The following is a 23,782-nucleotide window of genomic DNA, read 5'->3' as shown; positions in this document are numbered from 1 at the left end:
GCAAGGTGTGAATAATTTTTATGCCAAAATTCTATTTTTTAGTGAAAGTCATCAAGAATATTTGCTTTGAGACTTCTGTCAAAAACAAAATCATTTTGCTGAGTTTCCTCTTACATTTTTGTTTGAGCTTTCTGTGAATGCAAACCTTATGCAAACTGCAGCCAGAACAAAGTTAGGCCTGTAGCCAACAAAAACTGCTGACTTTCACACAGCTTTAAATATTTTACGAGGTCTGAAGCTTTGTTTGCTCTCATTTGAGAGAACTGTTAGGATACTGCTCACAGTTTGCCTGACCTCAGCCTGTAATTTGGAAGGTTTACTCCCAGGCATACCTGTAACTTTCCACTTCACGCTCAGTCTCATCTATTTAGGAAGAATCAAGTGGGCAAGAAACAGAACAAGAGACTTGGTATGTGTCAGAAGTGGTTTCCAAGTTTCCAAGTCACACCAATGTTATAAAAAGGTTCCTGAATACATAAAAATCAACTTACTAAAGAATAGACAGAACAAGCTACTACGAGGGTCTCGATACATAGCACACAGCTGACCATAATGATAATCACTGCTAGAACCAGTCCATAACAGGCAAGCTAGGGATCAGTTTATCACAGAGGAGTTCCATCTGAGAAGGAGAAGGACAGTGAGTGAGGTCCAACAGAGAGCTGTTGGAGAGGGTCCAGAGGAGAGCCACAAAGATGATCAGGGGACTGGAGCACCTCCCCTATGAAGACAGGCTGAGGGAGCTGGGCTTGTTCAGCCTGGAGAAAAGAAGGCTGCAGGGTGACCTCACTGCAGCCTTTCAGTACCTAAAGGGAGCCTGCAAACAGGAGGGGAATCAACTCTTTGAAAGGGTAGATAACAGCAGGACAAGGGGAAATGGTTTTAAGTTGAGGGAGGGAAGATTGAGGTTGGATGTCAGAGGGAAGTTCTTTACAGAGAGAGTGGTGAGGTGCTGGAACAGCTGCCCAGAGAGGTTGTGGATGCCCTGTCCCTGGAGTTGTTCAAGGCCGGTTGGTTGGGGCCCTGGGCAGCCTGGTCTTGTATTAAATGTGGAGGTTGGTGGCCCTGCATGTGGCAGGGGGGTTGGAGATTTGTGATCCTTGATGTCCTTTCCAACCCTGGCCATTCTGTGATTCTGTGATTCCATAAGTGTCTTTAGTTCTACATGCAGATAATAGAGTATACCCACTCCTCGTGTAAACTGAAGTTATCCACATTTATTTTTCCAACTTCTCTTTTTCCAAGAATCACTGATGAAATAGTGATGATAAGAATGATTATCTAAAACAAAAAATACAAATCTCAGTTTTGGAACTTTAAAGACACTGAACACATGAACACATGGACACAGAAAAGTCAACAGTGAAGTGGCAAAATCTCTAATTTGAGTACATTTTTATAGGTTAGCTGGAGAAAACTTCAGATACTAATACACATCCATGTATTTATATTTTTATGAGGAGTTTTTTAAAGAATCTTATATTGCTGAAAATCACTGAATCAAAATGTGTCTGGGAGAGAAATGTAAATGTAATAGAAAATATTTCTGTTATTCTAATATTACTGGAAGTGAAAGAAGAAACTAATAAAGAAAATTTTGAAAGGCAAATTTTTTGAAAAACTGTGACCGCAGCAAGGATCTGTGCATGTATCTGTATATATATACAAAAATACACTCACAAATATGTTTCCAAAAAAGGAAACTGTGAGCAAGAAAAATAAATAAAAGAATGAAAATGCTAGGAAACTGGTAAAAACAAAAAACAAACAAACAAAAAAAAACACTTTTAAAGAGAAGTCATTGCTCAGTAGGAAGAATGAATAGTAATGAGATTTTCCATATATTACAATTAATATGTTCCCAATATTAGATTTAGAACACGACAACATGGACACTAAAATATTAGCAAAAAGTAGCAGCATGCAGTTATTTTTTCTGGTCTACGCCTTTCTAGTGAAAAAGTGAGTAGTATATACTTTCTAGGAAGATAATTACAGAACTTCCATTCTGAAACTAAGTAAATAATTAAGGAAAAAAAATAGGAAACTATAAAAATATTTTAAGTCAAAAGGTCATTATAATTTGCATTTAGAAATTTTAAGTGCTAAAGAGTTCAGAATTATCTGAACCACAACTGATGATTTTCAGTAACTGATGGATCACTGGAAAAATTCCTGAAAAACAAAAAGAAGCTGATGCTGCACATGTATTGAGAAGGTAAGCAGACAAGATAATTACAAATTTACTGTCTTGAGACAGATATTACCAAAAAAAATATAAAATGTGGCCATTCAATAGAAACTTAATGAAAACAGTTACTTACAATGCAACCAATTTATTTTTTTTTTGATGAGACTGAGACTGGAGTACTGCTTCTGACACTTCAGTAAGACAACTGACTCTGCACTGCAGCATGTTTTGATGAACACAAAACTAGGAGAATGGGCTAATTTCAACAACGTTATATTCGAGATATTCACAAATGATTCAGTATATACTCAACATACACAAAAGATCATATCTTTTCCTAATGATGTTTTATTTTTTTTTATCATTTATCTGGGAGAAAACAGAAAATCATTACTGACAAAACTTGGAGATGACAGTCTGGAGGACTGATGAGCAATGAAAAAGATGGGTCACTGCTGCAGAATGGTATTGCTTTATAAAGTGGATCTACTCAAACAATATACTATTTAAGACATGGAGATCAAACTACATTACCACAATAGGCTCTTTCTCATCTTACAACCTACAAATCAAACCATCTAGTGAAAATCACTGTTTCAGTTTTTGATAATGGGAAATCTAAAGAGCAGGAATCAGATTCCAGCCACATATAATACCAAAAATGTCACCTGACAGTTAGATGTCACCTGCAAAAAATAACCAAGGCTTTCAACTCTACTGCAGCTTAGTAGTAATTAAAGTACATAGACAGCCCACTTATCCTCAGTCTGCTTTGACTGTGAGACTGCAGCCAAGGGTCATATTGTTCCTTGACTCTGAAGGTTGGTTCAGACATAGGAAAGCAGAGATATTTCTTCACGCTAGAAAAAAAATGTTGAACTGAAAGAAGTTTTGAAGCCAAGAAGATGGAAAATATAGTAGATGGAAGAAAGTTTGCGAAGATGGAAAGTACGTGATCAAATAGATGGACTGAAATACTGCTTTCAGTGACACATTTTTATTGGAGCAGTTCAACAGAAAGATCAAGTAGGTAATGCAGAGTGTTACTGAGGCTTGCTCTAAAGATACACTACTGAAAATTGTAATAAGAAGAGATGCTAAAGGAGTAGATGCCTCAGTGAGTGGCTTAAATGTGGGACAAAGAAAGGGAGATAAATTTCCCAGTTTGCGCACAATTGTAAAAACAGAAGCCTAAACAAAGAAGGATTAGAAAGTTCAATTAAAATTAATATCATATTTCCTGCAAAGCTACAGGTGTTCTCAAAAACTAAGCACTGAATGCATTACACTGGGCTGACACTTAATCCTGTCACTGATATTCAGACGAAAGGAAAGGCAAATTGGTTATGACTGAGGAGGCAGCAGCTTCCAAGTCTTTGTTACCCTTTCGTATGTCAGATCTGAACAAAGTTACTGCTGCTACCAAAGACTCCCAGGAAAGAAGTAGTCCTGTCTGGGAACTGCAAGGCACTCCATTATCACCCTTGCATCCTCTTTTTTTTTCCTTGCTGTGCTTTATGTTCATGCATCCCAGTAAACGGAGGAAGCGGAAGAAGTTATAGTGCTGTCAGAATCACAAAATGAAAGTTTGTCAGAGTGTTCTGGGAGGTGAACCTAGCCAGCCCACAGTTCTCTTAGCAAAACAGTTGAGAAAAATGACAAAGAAAAGTGAAGGAGGAATGGGAGGTTTGGTCATCTGCCCCCTCATATCTTCAAAATACACTTTCCTTCCTTTTCCCTTTTTCATACAGCCAAATCATACTTCTTCTTTTTTTTTTTTTTTTTGTTTTCCTCACTGGTGTCATTTCCATTTGTTCTGCTCTCTTCTTTTGCAAAATCTTGCCTGAAGAAATAACTTCATAGAAATTCTTTCTGTTGTTTCCTCTTCATGATTATTTCTCTTAACTTATTCTTTGCCTTTCTGTTATGTCTCTTTTATCTGTAAAAATGCTCAAGTACATAAAATGAAACAGTTGTGGTTTTAGTATGAACACTCCTTATAATTTAAATTACTATCTCTCTGTATTTCCCACTAGAACTATAAAAAAATCATTTTGGAGAGAATAAAGAAAGATTAGTTAGATTTAAAAAGATTAGTTATCTTTCCTAAAGTAAAGGTTATACTTTCAACCACCATAAAGCATTGCAACACTTCAGTATGTGTAAGGCTAAAGGGTGGAAATGTGCTGTTAACTTGCAGTGGAAATTTCCACTGCACACTTCATTGGCAGAAGAATGAGCCATACCCATAGTAAGGGGTATGTGTAGTAAGGGGTGTGTGTATGAGGTCTCTTCATAAATACACTGGAATGCTGTGTCACATTATTTTTCCTTCCAGCCTTCTGACCAGTTCTTGTTTTGGTCTTCCTGAGTTTTCTGGGGTCACAATACACAGAAATCAACTAAAATCTGTGTGAAGTTTGCCTAAGAATAAAATACAGACATATTTTAGCCTGTCTTACTGTTCTGACACATTTCACTGCCTGTATTATTCTCCTGTAATCTATTCAGTCATTCATCCTTTTTGTTACTTATTGTAACTGTCCTTTTTTAAAGTTCTTTAGAGCCAACAATTAATTACAGATATGAAACTGTGCGGTTTCTGGGGACAAGTATTGTACTTTTGTGCATAAAGCAGCAGTTTCTATGTTTCTGTGCTAGCAATTGGTTAAAACGTTAGGGATACTTGGTGAATGATTGTTAAGAAGTCCCACAAAGCTCAGAATTGGAACCTCAAATTTCTTTGTTGATATTTTAGAAAAGGCATTGCACAGTGAAGTGACAAAAAAGCTGGCTTCAAAGGAACTACAGAAATATGTGGCTGGGTGATGAAAGTAAAAGCATAAGATAAGAAAAGGTTAATGAAAAAATCCCTATGGATATGTATAATTTTAAATGGGCTTTTGGCATTCAGGGAAAAAAACTCTTAGTAAATACGGACAATTTTCTGAAACCATTAATTCAGTGGAAATCAGAATATAAAACAATGCTCTGAACTATGTGGAGAAGAACAAAGAATCCATGGATGGTTATGCCTCTTTATAAGCTCATTTTGTGAATGAATCCTGGTTGCAGCTCACAGTCCATGTCTCTCTACTGGACACAGAAGAAGTATGAAGAAATCAGTGACAAGGATGATGGGAGATGCAGTTTCCACAAAGAGACTGAACAGAGCAGGAATTTTCATCCTCAAAAAAAGAAACAGAGATGTCAAGATACCAGGATTTGAATGAAAGTGCATAGGAAATACTAAACAAATACTGGAATTTAAACACTAGAGGGCAGCATTGAAATTACTAATCAGCAGGCTTTGTATTCTCAGGAGAAAACTGCTCCAGTGAGACATCCAGCTCACTGAGTTATTTGTTGATGGCAGGCAGAATGTGAGGGATTTAGAAGAGTGACAGAATTCAGTGAAAGCCCGAGCCTTTGGCAGCAGTGAAGCATTGCAGCTTCTGTCTCTGGAAGCAGGCAGATGACAGAGGTCTGCGCTGGAGGCATGCCCTGTCTCGTTGAGTCTTCCCGGGCAGGTGCTGTAGGTCACTGGATGAAGTAGATTCTAAGATGTGACAAACTTTCGGGATCCCCCAGCACAAAATATTAATGTTTCTAACACTAAGCATTAACCTATCTTAATGATTAGCAGGTAAGGCCTGTGAAGCCAAGACATTTATAGCACACTAAGAATTCATAAAGAAATTTTGTGTAAAGCATGCAAGAGGAGAGGGTTGTTTTTGTTTTTTTTTTATCCTGATCTAGTTCTACTCATCTTGCAACAAAATAACTCAAGGCATCAATTAAGAGTGTAGTTAAGTGAATGCTGAAATTTTAGAACTTCCATTTAAGCTGTTTGTATCACTTCATGGTTAATGATGGTGAACAGTTATCTCTGCTGGTTTCTATCTCTAACCAGATATACAGGGTTGTATATATATTTTGATATATTTTGAATACAAAATATTCTAGAATTAAAGGGGCCTTTAGAGGTGTTACTGAAATTCTGTAGTAACCCTGCTGCGAGTTTATCGAAAGTTAATCAGAAGTTCTGAAGATAGTTGCACCTTTCGTAAGGAATGAATATCAGTCCATATTATCACATATTATAATTTGTAAATCCATTTTCTATCATTGCTTTACAGAGCTTATCTGTCACAGCTGTCTTTTAGAGAAGAAAATGATAGTGAATATGTATAGTTTCAATTCAAGTGTATCTGCTGAGACTTAGAGTAATTACATTAATTTGCAACTCCATGGAATTGTGGTATGAAGTTGTTACCTCTGTATACTTTACAATGGAGTGTACGATTCATTTCTCTTTATGAATCAGTTATGTTCATATAATAACATAAAAAATAATATTTGATTACCATGTTTCAGCCTGTTTCTACTTTAATTCGTTTTGTTTCTTGGTGAAATCCTCATCTTTTCAAAACATAGAGGTCATCCAAATGAGGCTAGACAGAGATTCAATTTCACAATAAATTCTGAATATGAACTTTAAAAAAAAAAGACATATCCAGATGAATTGTCAGTCATTTTACATCTAAGTAAACAACTATAGACATACGTCTATGTTTACGTCTATGTCTATAACCCATGTCTATGTAAAAAAGGAGTTAATTTATAAATATGAACACAGATTTAAAAAGGAAAAAATATTCTTGTAACTTTAAACAAAGCTGAAATAAACTGACACAATTACTATCAAATTAATTCTGCAAGTTGCTAGAAGGCAGCCTAGGAATTCCATGCCTTTGAAACTCCTTTCCAGAGGGAAAAAAGGAACTATACAGCTATATACTACAGCTATAAACATGCTTCATAATAGCTGGTATAGTTAGGACATTGGCAGTACAGTATTCACAGCTTTCACATCTTTGCCAGAGGGATTTATTTCATCCTGCAGCTTACCTCTTTCGCTTGGGCTGTGAGGAGGTGTGAAGCACAGGCCTAATCATTACAACCGATGAAAAACTAATGTAGAGAGGCAAAGTCTACAGCTAGATGGCATCCTTTTGATTGAAATCCCTTTTGGTCATCGAAGCGGCATGAACTATAGTAGCTAAAGCAATACCTAAGGATGTGAAATAGCATCAAGTAAATAAGACTCCAAGTATGCACTGACAGGAATATTTCATTCCTCTGTGGAATTATGTTTATTGGCATCAGAGATTCTCCATGTTAAGTGATGGTTTCTAGTAGCTTAGAAGAGGCTATAAATCCTATTTATTTTGAGATTTAAAAATTCAGGTGAAATGCCTTAGCTTTGTGTCAGCAGCAGTGACTTATGAAGTCTTGCTGAACATGACAAAATTATTAACCAAGCCAAGCAGAAATGTCCAGACCAGTGTTAAAGCAAGAATTGTCTCCTTGTAGAAGGAAGGTAGAGAATGAAAGGCTTTTCAAGGGACCATGTATACATTTTAAACAATCTTTCTGAACAAGAAATTACAGTAGCAAAGCAGCAAAGTTTTTTTTTTTTTTTTTTTTTTTTTTTTTTCTGGATACAAGCCTATACTTGCATCTAACATAAAGCTCCTGAACATGCATTTAAACAACTTGTAATTTCAACCCAAAGGATGTTCAATGCAATTTACAGATGCATGTACTGAAACTACTGATGCTGCAGACAAAAACAAACAAATAAATAAATAAAATAATAAACTTGTCATTAATGATGAAGTGTCTGATCCTTATTCATCCTCAGCATTGTTAAATGAAAAATAGCACAAACCAATCCTGCTCTGTCAACTTTCTGTTTAAATAAAAGCTGAGAAAACTTACTACAATCAAAACAGAAGTTCAGAAGGAAAATACAGAAAATCCCAACAAAATATGGGAACGTGAAGCAGTCACTGATGAATAAACAGAAGATTTTATGGATTATTTATCCATGTCAATATCAAGAGTTTTGGCATAAGAGGTAATATACAACACTGGAGAAATTACATGTATTTACATGACTTAAGCACTGGTAAACAAAGCATTGCCATGTTTTTTCCTTCTAGACAAAGATAAATCAGAAGTACTCTTACTGAACAATAATTTCTGATCAGGCATTTTCTGAAGCTTTACTAATGTACACATTTTCAAGAAAACAAGTAGATTCTTTTATATAAACAGTTACCATTTTTAGGAAATGTTCTCACTAAGTACAGGTAGCCAGGATTACAGCTCTCATTGGTTTGCTCAAATCACATTTCTGAGGTTGGGAGAAGAGACTGAATTTATTCTGAAAAGTAATTTACTTAAAATTGATGCTTTAATATTTAGGAGACTGAAACAAGAAACAGAATTCATTATGAATTGCTGGAAGTTGGGAGCTTTAGACACTTCTCACGTTGAACACAAAGTCTTTGGTTCTTTACAGTATCATCTTCTAAATTGGCATGATTTTTTAAAAGAAGCTCCTACTGTAATAACTGTAAGTACAGTTATCACAGACCTTTTAAAGGAAAGATGCAATTAACAATCAGAAAAAAATTCCTCTAAGTGACAAAGTTTTTAGTGCGTTCAAAAAATTCAGGCCTTAAACGATGCACAGTGACAGGTTCCAGTGAAGGCCAAATTTTTTATCAGAAGGTCAAAGGTAGTCAGGAGATGTGAAATTAGGGCAGAGTGAAAGCACTAGGCTGCTTGTCATAATGAAGAAAGGTTATTTTTACTTGGCATACTTGGAGATGGCAGTTATGTCTATTTAGGTTAGATTTTTTGAATCTTTGAGAGACTTGCAATAATATTTTAAGGACATGTGGAAAAACATAATGCCTGACCCTCATTTCTTTTAAAAGTACAAAAGCAACTGATTTTCAAGAAACTATTATTAAAGTTGCCTGAATATGTTAGAATTTGTGCCTGTTTTCACTATATTAATAGTTGATCTTTATATCAGTATCATTGACATTCATTTCTCAGCTGATCACACACTCTCAAATCAAACATGTTATAATGCTTTCCATACCAGGCAGATAGTCACATAGTATTGCCTTGGTAACTCAGAACATGCCACAACTATAGTCATCTTATGTGTTATTTACTTTGTGTGCTTTATTGCTTACCTCACAGCTGGTGGGATTGCTGGATGAAGGAGAGCAGTGGATGTTGTGCATCTCCTTTTCACTAAAGCTTTTAACACCGTCTCTCCTCTAAACATCCATAAAGACAAATCAATGGAGTGTAGTCTAGATAAGACAGAGTTATGGACTGAAAATTGTGGGAACTGATGGGTTGTCCTCAATAGCAGAAAGTCCAGCTGGAAACCAGTCACTTCACTATAGGGGTCTGTACTGCAACCAATACTGGAACAAGTCCAACGAAGAGCTGCAAAGTTGATAAAGGGATGGGAGTGTCTGAATACAAGGAGAAGGTGAAGAGATGAAGGACTGTTCAGCCCAACGGAGTGTAAGCCTGGGGGGATCTGTTTAATATGTATAAACACCTGAGAGAGATAGGAACAAACATGGAGTCTGATTGGCAACCAGTAATAAGGATGAACTGAGACTGGTTTAAATGGAAGGGAAAAAGATTATTGTTATTAATTTTTTTTTACTGTAATTATGAACGAATACCAAAATAAGTTGTCCAGACAGGATGCAGAGTCTCCATCCTTGGTGAGATCCAAAACTTGAATGCACACAGTGCTGGGCAGCCTGCCTTATCTGACCCCACTCTGAGCATGGAGGTTGCATTGGACAATTTCTACAGGTCCTTTCCAGCTCTGTCATTTATTCAGGTCATCAGTTCCTCTCAACAGGCGCCTCCCTGTCTTGCAGTACTAATAAAACACAATGTGTCAAACTACAAAAATTCTATTGATTGATTCAGTTACACTCTGAACTGAAGTTTTCTGTCATGTTTCCTAATGGGACAGTTGGGGAATCTTCTGCTTTCTCTGATATACTTTTTTCAAAAGCTGAGGAGTTATTACCACCTGCAAAACATTCACGGAATAAACAACACCCAATAATATGAAACATCTGTTTTTTGTGAGCAAATCTGAAGAAAAAACAGCCTTGAAAGCTTTCTAATAAAAATGCTGTCTATCAACATAATATTGAAGCAGTCTGACAAGTTCCCCAATTCTTTCATGGTTGGTGCCTTTTAAAGCTACTCCCTGTTGTGCAGCTGTTTGCTATCTGTTTTTTCTTGCCAGTGTTACTCTCCTTGCTCACAATTCAAAGACATGCCATGCAGAGCATAGCATTTTTGTGACATTAATTATGATCATTGTTTATTATTTTATCTTGCACTGTATGTGCCAGATACTTCCAGAAAATGTATCATAGAAACACATGGGCCTGCCATTGTCTCATTGATGGTCATGCTTAACACGGTGCATTTTCTTTTTGCTGTAAGGGGTATTTGATGGTACAAAAACAAGGATCTTGGGTTTGTGAAATTTCTTTTCATCATGTAGAAAACTTAGGACCAATATCTGCAAGCACAGCAGAGCAATATGTTGAACAGTTGTTTTGTCCCTTTACTGAAATACAACAAGAGAAGAAGTAGAAATATCCATTTATTACTCTAAGTGCATGTACAGAAAATCTGTATGATTTGGACATTGCCTTGTTCAAGGAGGTTCCAGTCTTTTACCAGATTACTAGATTGCTATCTTCTTTTTTTCTTTTTTTTTTTTTTTTCTGAAAACATTCACACTTGCATAGCAAAACTCTTCCAAGTACTCTTAAAATAATTCCATTAGGGCTACTTTTGCCTTTGACATGATATTTTGTCCTGATGTTAATGTATAATGAAGAAATAATTTTTCAGTTCGTTATTTCAACCTGCCTTCCAGGCAGTTTTTCACTAAATCTATTTTTTTCTTCTCTAGAAAATGTGAATTGTTGTCTTCTTTTCCTGCCTACTGCCTGCTCTTTCCTACATCTACTATTTCCCCTTTTTGCAGAGATACTGACTTCATAAAATCATAGAATGGCTTGGGTTGGAAGGGACCCCAAGGATCATCGAGTTTCAACCCCCCTGCCATAGACAGGGCTGCCAGCCACTAGATCAAGTACTAGAGCAGATTGCCCTGGGCCCCATCCCACCTGGGCTTGAACACCTTTCACAACCCACAATTTCTCTGGGCAACCTGTTCCAGCACCTCACCGCTCTCTCCGTAAGAAAATTCCTGATGTAATCCTGGGTACCATTGGCCTTCCAGGCTGCAAGCACAAGGTGCTGACTCATGTTAAGCTTTTATCAGCGAGGACCCCTAAGTCCTTCTCAGCAGGACTTCAGTATTCTATCAATTACTTTCTCTTGAAATATTCCTGATGATGTTAAGTTGCCCCACAACAGTCTTCATTAGACTACCTACATAAATATGATCATTCTGTTTGTATTTTATCATTCTTTCCAATAGTATCTCAATGTTCCCTTTTACTTGACTGATGGAAAATACCTTCAATCACTTGTTTTTTATTAGACAGCATCTTTTAGGGATTGAATTTCTGAAATGCACAATGGACTCCTGGTCCAAAGGTAAGCTTTAAGACATTAAGGTAACACTGCTGTTAATTACTCTTGTCATCTTGCAAAGTAAGTAAAAATGATTATTATAGATAATTATTAGATAATTAAATAATTATAGATATTATTATCATTAATAAATACAGTGAAGGTTTTCATCTTGCTACTAAACAATACTAAAACAGTATTTCACTAATAAATAGGAGATCTCAATGTGGTCTGATCTTTGAGTTCCTTTTCAACCTAGGCAGTTATATGATTCTATAATCTCCTCTGGGCTTGTTTAGCTTGGAAAAGAGAAGGCTCTGGGTAGATCTCATTGTGGCCTGTTGAAGGGAGCCTATAAACAGGAGGGGAATGACTGTTTACAAGAGTGGATAGTGATAGGGCAAGGGGGAATGGTTTTAAACTTGGAGTGGGGAGATACAGGTTAGATATTAGGAAGAAGTTTTTCACACAGAAGGTGGTGAGGCACTGGAACAGGTTGCCCAAGGAGGCTACAGATGCCCCATCCCTGGAGGCATTCAAGGCCAGGCTGGATGTGGCTCTGGGCAGCCTGGTCTGGTGGTTGGCAACCCTGCACATAGCAGGGGGGGTTGAAACTAAATGATCTTTGTGGTCCTTTTCAACCCAGGCCGTTCTGTGATTCCATGATTCTATGATTCTCAGATTCTATGATTCTATGATTCTATGATTCTATTATTCTATTATTCTATTATTCTATTATTCTATTATTCCAATATTCCAATATTCTGTGACCCCTGAGATATACCAGGTTTTACCAGAAGGTGGAGCTTATATGCCATTAAATAAGAATGGCACAGTCCCATCAAAGTTCCCACGAAGTAGCACAGAAAACAAAACAATTATTTATTATTCCTGCCCTTCTTTTTGAAAAGATGGAGTGAACTGTGAACATAAGGAAGCAATGTCTTTCATCCACAGGAGATTATTTTTTCATCTTTTTTTTTTTAAAGTGGGCTTTCCTCTCATTTTGCATTAGGATTGACAGTTTGAAATGCTGTCAAGTATTAGTCTTCTAAAAAAGGAATGAGAAGTAATTTACAATTTTTTTTTTTTTAGAAAAGAACTTATATGACGGTGTACCTACATATTAGTTGAGTTTGCATTTCTAAGTACCTTTCTAGGAATCACACAGATCACAGAATCACAGAATCACCTGGGTTGGAAGGGACCTCAAGGATCATGTAGTTCCAACCCCCCTGCCTAGCAGGGCCACCAAACGTACACATTCAGATCAGGTTGCCCAGGACCCCGTCCAACCTGGCCTTGAACACGTCCAAGGACGGGGCATCCACGACCTCCCTGGGCAGCCCGTTCCAGGGCCTAACCACTCTCCTTGTAAAGAACTTCCCCCTGACATCCAACCTAAATCTTTCCTCCTTCAACTTTGATCCATTTCCCCTAGTCCTGCTGTTATCAGCCCTTCTGAAGAGTTTACTCCCCTCCTGGGTGTAGGTTCCCTTCAGGTATTGATAGGCTGCAATGAGGTCGCCCCGCAGCCTTCTCTTCTCCAGGCTGAACAAGCCCAACTCCCTCAGCCTGTCCTCATAGGGGAGGTGCTCCAGCCCCCTGATCATCTTAGTCGCCCTCCTCTGGACCCTTTCCAAGATCTCTATGTCTTTCTTGTACTGAGGGCTCCACACCTGGACACAGTACTCCAGGTGGGGCCTCACAAGAGCCGAGTAGAGAGGGACAATCACCTCCCTCTCCCTGCTGACCACCCTCTCCTGATGGAGCCCAGGATCCCATTTGCCTTTCGAGCTGCCAGAGCGCACTGCTGGCTCATGTTCAGTCTCTCGTCCATCAGGACCCCCAGGTCCTTCTCTGCCGAGCTGCTCTCAAGGACCACTCCTCCCAGCCTGTACGGGTGCCTGGGGTTCTTCCGGCCCAAATGCAAAACCTTGCACTTTGCCATGTTGAACCTCATTAGGTTCACCCGAGCCCAGCCCTCCAGCCTGTCGAGGTCCCTCTGAATGGCATCCCTTACTTCCACCGTATCAACCGCGCCACTCAGCTTGGTGTCGTCAGCAAACTTGCTGAGGGTGCACTCAATTCCTTCATCGATGTCATTAATAAAGATGTTAAAGAGCACCGGTCCCAAGACAGACCCTTGGGGGACACCACTTGTTACCGGCCTCCACCTGGACATAGAGCCACTGACCACCACCCTCTGTCTGCGGCCTTTCAACCAATTGCTTATCCATCGGGTCGTCCACCCATCAAATCCACTTCCCTCCAATTTGGAGATGAGGATGTGGTGGGGCTCCTTTCTAGGAGCTACAGATTTGATGACTGATTTTTACTATTTGGGGTTCTTTTTATTTATTTACTTATTTTTATTCCAAGAAATGGAGATAAAAAATGTATTCTCAAAAATTTGCTTGAAGGTACTATTTGAAATTAAACAAAGAAGTATATGCATCTAACACGTTTCTGTAAGTAAACCGATTTCTTTTAAACAGCAATATTTTCATGTAGGTAGTATCTTTCATCTGACAAGAACACATTATTTTAGATGCTTTGTATCTAATATTTAAAGTTTCAGAAATTCTATTTACAAATCTGCTTTGTAGGGATGAAGATCCTTTTTTATTAGATGGTTATAAATTCTTGAAAACTGTTTATCTTGGTCTGAAAATGTTTGCTTACTCTTCCTGAAATGAATGGTCTCATTCACCAATTTCAGACACAAAACTGAAGGCACAAGGGAGCAGAAGTTGATCTCGTTTCATGTTTGTTCCTCCACACACTTAATCCTTGCATGGAGCACAGCAAGACACTACTCAAAGATACTCTGGTATCTAAGACAGCAAGATGCATAGCAATGCTGTAGTCATCCCAGTTGTTCACAGCCACATGCCCGACTTCTTGCACTTTAAGCTTGTGGCCCTCACTGCAGACTGCTATGTTGTGCCCTTCTTCTCTACTGGGTAAGTGCATTCAGGAGCATTTATGGATTGGATTACAACCCAGTGATGAATCAGACAGACACTTCTCCAGCCTTGGTAGTCTCTGTCTCTATCTTTTGCTCCATGATACAGCTATTATTTTGTGAACATGCATTAACCTAAAGCATTAAAAAAAAAAAAAAAAAAAAAAAAAAAAGCTGGAGTTAAGCATGATGTGGCAGAGGACTTTGATGTCTGAGTTGCAAAAGGAGTGGGTGATTGCAAAATAAACAGCACTTCCAGCCCTGTATTTGTTTATATGCATAAGTAACAAAGGGAGTAATTTTCAAACCTGGTCTGGTAGGAGGATAAAGGAGAAAATGAATACTCTTAAAGAGAAGGTACATTTACCAGTTTTGTCTTCAAGTTCCTCGCTTTTGTTTCCCGGTAGTAGTTCTACCTTTCTGAACTCTATTTTTAAAAGTTCAAATAACTTAGCAGAATGACAGCTGCATAGCCCTTGACCCCTTCCTCCTTAGGAGGGCTTTTTTCTTCTCTTTCATCTCTTCTCTAAAGAGCTCAACAATATGGTATCCTTTTCTGAGTGCTTGCCTGCCTTCAAAGAACAGTCTGAGGCTTCCTACAGAAACAGCTGCTCCAGATTTTTAGTCTGATTTCTTGAGGAAACAAAGCTTACAAGAGACCACATTGTCTTTACACAAGTCTATTTGTGTGCCAAAGGTTCTCCTCTTTTTAGACTAACCAGTATCTCACACAGCACAAATTTCAATTACACCTTTTCCACACATTGCAGATATTCCTATTACTTTTCTTTCATTTTCTGATGTCTGATAAGGACTGAGATAAAAGCATAACCTCGGAATGATCAACTTAGATGTTTGTAGGCACTTATAGGAAACCAGGCTTCACCACTTGCATCACTCACTGAAATACTTCCTGTTGCACAGAATCGCTCCAGTATCTCCAGTACTACCTCTCATGCCATCCTTTGACTCTGTGCCCAGAAGTCCTTCTAAAATGAACTGTAGGTATTTCTTTTCCTCTGTTTCCTAAGAACTGTAACCTACGTGGTCCCTGCCCTTTCTTCACAACTTATTGATCTAACATAGATAGCAAGATTAGCAGCACTTGTTCCTCCGAGCTGGCAGAAATTCCGTTTATTCAAGGCTTCCAGGGGGAACTTCTGGTCAGCCACAGCTCAGCCAGCAGAGCTTGAAGTCTGCACCAAAGTGCTACTATGAGGCACTGTGGGATTATCATTGCAGAATTCTTAAAAGCAACAAAAGCAAAGGCTTTATATGTCTATACTGATGTGAATATATAAATGTCTATACTGATGTGAAGTTATTCAGCCCACAAGGAGCTAAGGGCTTGCTGCTTTAAATAAGGAAGCATGTTGGGGTCTTTTCAAAGAAAAGATCTGAATCACAGATGCTGATTTTGTGATTGTGCACACAAAATGCTGTTCAAACCAAAACCACCACAAGTGCATCCTTAAAATAAAATATACTATTTTACAGAGTAAGGGCTTTTCCATCTTCCTAGAAAGACAAACACATTTGCCCTGTTTAACTGTAAATCTTTTGCTGGACTCTTCCAGACTCTGCTGGACTGGCAAGAAACAGTGTTGAAATCTTTGCTGAAATCCAAAAGGATCACCCCAATGGCTTCCTTTGGTCAGCTAAGTGTGTAATTACCTTTGTAATATAAGGAGATAAAGTTCATTAAACAGGTATTTCTGATCATGCTAACATATTAGTTGTGACTAATGATTGCACTGTGTTTCAGGAAGGTTGTGGAACCTCCTATCTCCTATCTCTTCCTATTCAAGACCTACTTGGATGCTTTCCTGTGCAATGTACTGTTGGGAACTTGCTTTAGCAGAGGGTGGACTAGATGATCTCCAGAGGTCTCTTCCAACCTCTGGTGTTCTATGATTCCATGAAGCTGTTTCTTCAATAAGCAGTGCTTTTCTATACTGTTGTACAAAAACTGATGCACATAAAACACTGATGATTTAAAAGAAATCCTTGAAAGTATGTATGCATTTGAACGTAACTGACATTTCAGTAATATTTAGAATCATAGAATTGGATAATGATTTGAGCTGGAAGGGACCTTTAAGATCATCTAGTTCCAATCCCCTGCTACAGGCAGGGACACCTCCCTGTAGACCAGATTGCTCATAGCCCCATCCAGTCTTGAATGCTTCGAGGGTAGGGGCATCCACAACCTCGATGGGCAACTTGTTCCAGGGTATCACCACCATCATAGTAAAGAATTTCTTCTCCAGATGGGTTCTCACAAGAGTAGAGAAGAGGGGCCTTCATCTCCCTCCACATTGGTCATGCTTCTCATGATACAATCCAGGATACAGTTGGCCTTCTGGGCTGCAAGAACACACTGCCAGCTTGAATCTTTCATCTGTAAACATTCCCAAATACTTGTTCACAGGCCTACTCTCAAGCCATTCTCTGCCCAACCTGTATCTCTACTTGAAATTGTCATGACTCAGGTGCAGGACCTTGCACTTGGCCTTGTTGAACTTCATGAGGTTGGTATGGGTCCACCTCTTAAGCCTGTCCAGGTCCCTCTGGATAGCATCCCTTCCCTCTAGTGTGTCATTCTCTTACCTAAAATATGATTTCTTCATTGGTAAATAAGGTGAGCATGTGGTTTAAAAAGGGAGAAGACTGTTTGATCATGACAGGCAAAGTTAAATATTGTTCTGTGATTCTAACTTGAATAAGATGGACCTTTTAAAAATAAGTTTTGGTGTGGAAAGATTCTCTCAGGAGAAAATATTTTCAGAAGTCATGTGCTTGGGGAGAAAATGAAACAAAGCTAACTCCGAGAAAAGTTTGAAAGCTGAGAAAAGGAAACTTGCCTGCTTAGTCACCTAAGCACCATCAGTGGAAATGTTCATTTTACTTTTGTCTTTAAAATTTGTATTATACTGGAAGTGGAATTTGTTTAGTTTTAAAGACTGAATCAGTCTTCAGAATGTTTTCTGCAATTATACTCTTACTGTTGTTCTTTCTTGAATTTTGTCACAAGTGATCTTCTGGTATGTGTACAACATTCTAGGTCATTAAAGGTCTTTTTTCCATCTTGTTTAGAATAGATCAAGGACCTGCTCCAATAGGGCAATAATTCTCAAAGTATTGTTTTCAGTCATCCATGAAGAGCTGGCTTGTCACATGGTGCTGGCTATAATCTCGTAAGCAGAAATAAAGACACTAGAAAGATGTATTACTTAAATACTTTTCCATGACATAGTCTCAACAAATAAAACAGAAGTGGACATGCAGTGCTGTAAGAGAACTGGGAGTGTTCCTTGAGAAAGCTTGGATGTTGCATGCCATATTTGCAATTCTAGAAGCTGAGAAGCCTATCCCTGCTTCTCTGGAATATCAGAGCTTTTAAGCATACACACACACAAAAGGTGTTAATAGAGTACCAGTAAAAAGTAGTGAAGCCAAAGAGAGGAAAACAAAATATAGGCAGTAAATTTCAGTAGGTTTCAGTAAACTCAGGAAAATGTCACTTATGAATTTACAGAAGACAGGTTCATGAAGAGAAGTTAAAATGACCCGGCAGTTCCTCAAAGAGATGGTATTAAGGCACAACTACCATCTGTCTATTGATAGATAGACTAATCTAGTCCAGTGAAGAAGAATGATGGAAAATATAGAATGAGAACACTCTGGCTAAATCATGAGCTTATCAAGCATGGGAAGAAGCAACAGAGAAAGTGGAAATTAGGTTGGACTGCTAGAGGCAAATGTATTCTAGGATATGCAAACGTAAGAAGGGCAAAGTCTCTTCTCCATACATTTGTGCTGCTGCTGTTGGTTTGGGCATTAGCGTCTGACACTGGGCAGACTCATTTTCCTTTGTGTGTATATGCACAATAAGTCCCAACTCCTAATAGGGATGAGATTTGTGGTTCTCATCATGAATAAAAAGCAAGAATCAAGTGTTGTGGTAAACAAACTGATGTTGTGTTTATGCTTTATATGATTTAGATATGTAACTTGATTTAGAGAGTGGAAATCCTGCCCACAGCAGGGGAGCTGGAATTCAGTGATCTTTAAGGTCTCCTCCATCCCAAGACATTCTATAATTTGGTGACTCTGTACCTTCATACTCAGCTGCAGCTCAAAACTGTCATAATACAAAGCTCAAGCAAAGTGTACAACATATACAAGTATAAATCAAAAGGTTTTCAAATTTATCTAGTGCTTCTTGACAATCAAGACAGGTAACACACAAAGCTTAGCAATGGTTTTCATCCTATCTTTCTCTCATGTTTCTCTCCCCCTCATTGCAGCCACCAGCTAGGTGTTTAGGTGCCAGGTAGGCACCTTCAATAATATGTTCCCATTTCCCATATATTTGGTAAGCCCTCTTGCACTATCTTGAAAGGAAACAATATTTCTCCATCTGGTTTCTGGATACTCCAGGAGGTTAATTTTCACAATTAAACTTGTACAACTTAAACAGAACTGAAATACAGCAAAAATTCACAGCTGATGAACTGTGAAAATTCCCAGGCTCAAATTTCACCTTGGATCATAACAAACTGTGATAATGGAATCTTGATGGCGATCTCACTGTGCAGCTTTTTCAAGTCTATCTTATCCATTAGCCAAAAAAATTGCTAAATACTCAGGTTTCATGCAAATGTAAAGTACTTCATGGTACCAGATGAGCTACTTTTATAACACTTTTCTTTAAAGTGTTTCACAGTGTTTTACAAGGTATTAAAATTACTCCAACAAAACGCCTAAAGTAAAGTATGCGGTCTGTGTAAAACAAAATACATCTGAAGGCTGAAGGCCAAATCCCCTTTCTATCGCATGCAAATCCTATTGAATCCAGTGTTTTTTAACACATATCCAATCAGATGCTATAGGAAAAAAAAATGAGATTTTAAATTCTGCATTAAGTACTAATTTTTCTGGCATCACCAGTGGGCAGACAAAATTCAGTTTCCCTTAATGTGTATGACTGCAAGAGCACACATACAGGTAAAAGAACATGATGAGTGTGTATTTTTATGTTATCACTGATGATAAGGATCATGAAATACTTGCAGACAGTGCCTAAATGACCAAGAAATATGATACATGCTGTAATGCTCTATTTGGGAAACAGCCATGAGAATCTGATTGATGCTGCAAAATCAAGGACTGAAGAATTAAGATATTTCCTCTGTAAACTCACCTTTTACTAGTCCACAGTGTTTCCATGCTGGATGTCCTTGCAAATAACCTTCTCCAACAAATGGAATGTTCCTGACAAAGAACAACTGCATTTTTGAGCTTTTCTGATATGATGTGAGGAAAAGGTGTTTACTTCTGGTGACATTTTGGAAACAGCTGAGAACTCCCACAAGAAATTCCAAGACATCTAAAATTGGAAAAAATTCTGAGCAGTGAAGAAGAGGAGTTTTTATAGTTTTAAAAGATGTATGAGGTATAATTTACAATTTTAAAAATAATTTGTAAATTGTCTGTAACATATTCTGCAACATCTGGACAATTTTATTTTTTATGATGACACTTTAATTTAATCTGAATGTGTACGTTTGGTGGCCCTGCTAGGCAGGGGGGTTGGAACTACATGATCCTTGAGGTCCCTTCCAACCCGGGTGATTCTGTGATTCTGTGATTCTGTAATTTTGGTTGAAAAGAATATAATGTTTCTTTCCACTTTGAAGCAGTGGTACATTTATATGATCTGCTTAATGCACTGCTGAGATTTCTTTATTTTTTTGTGAGGATCTGCTAACCTCTCTTCATTTCTATGCAGTGCTACTCTTTCATGGTGATCACTTGTAAATACCCCAGAAATATTGCTGATAAGCTGAAGGCTTATGCTCTCTGTCTTGTTTTGGGAGCTTTCTAACTTGCACCTGGTGCGAAAGCAATGGCAGTTTCTCTGTTTGCTCAAATAGATTTTTTAAGGACCTCTTTTGCTGCTTCCCTAGGTAAAGGCTAAAATCACATACTTGCTACTAATCAGGTTCTAGCAAAACATGGCCTTGTTCCTCAGATGTGAGAACAGGCTGCAGCCATTTCTAGTCAACAGTAATTGAATAGAATAACAGGGCTCATTTGAAGCGTAATTCAAGAGGATCGCCATAACAGCACTAGCTGCAGAGTGCTGATAGTGTTCCTTTCCATAGTGTGACCCTGTCCTGTTCCCCATCTTAGCATCAATGCAGGCTGTCCCTGAGGACAGATGCTCCCTAATCCACCTTCAGTAGGCTAGTAGGATTAAATAATAGACGTAAGATTTATTTACAGGTAACTGTGAATCTACAGTGTTACCTTTCTGTACGACACAGTTCAAAAGGTCTTAGAAATACCAGGCGACAAAGCTGGCAACAAAAGGAGGTAATTTAAGAAATCTATCAGAAAAGGGAGGAAATCAGTTGTTTTTGTTTTTTTTTAGGATGAATCACAGTTCCTGTGAAGTCAATTGCTTTAGTGAAGCTATTCATGCTGGTAAGGTAACTTTGCTTGCTTGTGAAGGCACCCTCACAGGCTGAAGAAGTACAATTGAAGTTCATATTCTATTAGAATTTCACAGAATCACACAGAATCACAGAATCACACAGAATTGTAGGGGTTGGAAGGGAGCTCCAGAGGTCATCGAGTCCAACCCCCCTGCCAAAGCAGGTTCCCTACAGCAGGTCGCACAAGTAGGCATCCAGGCAGGTCTGGAACATCTCCAGAGAAGGAGACTCCACCACCTCCCTGGGCAGCCTGTTCCAGTGCTCCGTCACCTCACTGCAAAGAAGTTCTTGCGCACATTGGTGCAGAACTTCCTATGCTGCAGTTTCCGGCCGTTTCCCCTTGTCCTGTCTCCACTCACCACTGAAAACAGTCTGGCCTCGCCATTCTGCCCCCATACCTCAGATACTTATAGACCTGGATCAGGTCCCCTCTCAGTCTCCTTTTCTCAAGGCTGAACAGACCCAGTTCACTCAGCCTTTCCTCATAGGAGAGATGCTCCAGGCCCTTCACCATCTTTGTGGCCCTCCACTGGACTCTTTCCAAGAGATCCCTGTCTTTTTTGTACTGGGGAGCCCAGCACTGGACGCAGTACTCCAGATGAGGCCTTACCAGGGCAGAGTAGAGGGGGAGGATCACCTCCCTCGACCTGCTGGCCACGCTCTTTTTAATGCACCCCAGGATGCCGTTGGCCCTCTTGGCCACAAGGGCACACTGCCGGCTCATGGCCAACCTGTTGTCCACCAGCACACCCAGGTTCCTCTTCGCAGAGCTCCCCTCCAGCAGCTCATCTCCCAACCCGTACTGGTGCATGCAATTATTCCTCCCCAGATGCAAGACTCTACACTTGCTGTTGTTAAACTTCATCCTTTTTTTTTTGCCCAGCTCTCCAGCCTGTCCAGGTCTTGCTGAATGGCAGCACTGCCTTCAGGCATGTCAGCCAATCCTCCCAATTTTGTATCATCAGTAGACTTGCTGCGGGTGGCCACTATCCCCTCATCAAGGTCATTGATGAAGATGTTGAACAAGACCGGACCCAGCACTGACCCCTAAGGAACAGCACTAGTTACAAGTCTCTAGCCAGACTCTGCACCGCCAACGACGACCCTCTGCGCTCTGCCAGTCAGCCAGTTCTCAACTCACCTCACTGTCCATTCATCTATCCCACACTTCCTCAGCTTTGTTATAAGGAAGTCGTGGGGGCAGTATCAAAAGCCTTGCTGAAATCAAGGTAGACTATATCCTCTGCTCTCCCCTCATCCACCCAGCCAGAGACAACATCATAGAAGGCCACCAGGTTGGTCAAGCACGACCTCCCCCTGGTGAGCCCATGCTGACTACTCCTGATAACCTCCTTTTCTTCCAGTTGTCTGGAGATGACATCCAGCACAAGCTGTTCCATCGCCTTTCCAGGGACAGAGGTGGGGCTGACTGGCCTGTAATTGCCTGGATCTTCCTTCTCACCCTTTTTGAAGACCGGAGTGACATTGGCTATCCTCCAGTCTTCAGGCACCTCCCCCTTCCTCCAAGACCTCTCAAAGATGACAGAAATCATCGGTTCAGCAATCACCTCTGCCAGTTCCCTCAGCTCCCGCGGATGCGTCCCATCGGGTCCCATGGATTTGTGAACATTAGTGTTGCCTAGGCACTCTCGGACCACCTCTTACCTGACTGAAGGGAGGTCTTCCATTCCCCAGATCCTCTCACTAACCTCCAGGGTCTCAGATTCCCAAGGGGGAGCTTTTTCACTAAAGACAGAAGCAAAAAAGGCATTCAGTATCTCCGCCTTCTCAGCATCCCCTGTTACCAGAACACCCCCGTCACTTAGCAAGGGAGCCACATTCTCCATAGTCTTCCTTTTACTGTTAACGTACTTAAAAAAGTCTTTTTCATTATCCTTTATCTCCCCTTCTTGTGAGTGAATACTCAGACTACTCCTTTAGACCTCGAGTCTTTAATCACTTTACTCACTAAGCACATTTTTAAGGAAACTAAATTTTTTATCAACAGAATTGTAGGCATTTTGCTTCAGCTGCACTCAGAACAGTACAGCTGCACGAGACTGAGCCAAAAAGAACAGAATGTTCACAGAGGGCATGTTTGCCTGCTCTTTCCATCTTCCTAGCTTTCATTTATGACCACTTGTGGAGACAAGATTTTGGTGTTTGATGAACAGCTTTGCTGTGACCTAGGATCGTCACTCTCATGCTCTCGAGTGGTGCCTGTTACTCAGGAACAAACAGTGGCTGATGTGATTAAGCACAGCTCAGCCAACACAAAACTGCACTGCAGGCTGCTGATCTTAGATTCAGATCAGACAATGGGTATTGCCTTTGCTGTGTCATTTACAATACACTCCAATGCTGGTCAGTAAAAATGCAGGTTATATATCTGGGAGGCTTACATCAATCCATGAATCAATCCGTCTGCTGTGTAAGAGCAATCATTAGTCCCACTAGCGGTGGCCACTACTGCAATTGCAGGTGCCAACCCTAAGTCGCTTTGGGAAATAAAGTTTGTATGTGTCAGCACACCTTAGAAGAAATGAAGGCTACACTACATAGAGGGGTGTTGACTGGTTGTACTTACTCCTTGTTGTGTAAATTATTGCAATGTACTTTTGCCAAACAGCTGAATAAAAATGAAGAATTAAAAATTTT

This window comes from Tympanuchus pallidicinctus, unplaced genomic scaffold (genome assembly GCF_026119805.1).
Source record: "Tympanuchus pallidicinctus isolate F22 unplaced genomic scaffold, pur_lepc_1.0 scaffold9, whole genome shotgun sequence".
NCBI lineage: Eukaryota > Metazoa > Chordata > Aves > Galliformes > Phasianidae > Tympanuchus > Tympanuchus pallidicinctus.
Note: the sequence above shows the minus strand (reverse complement) of the source record.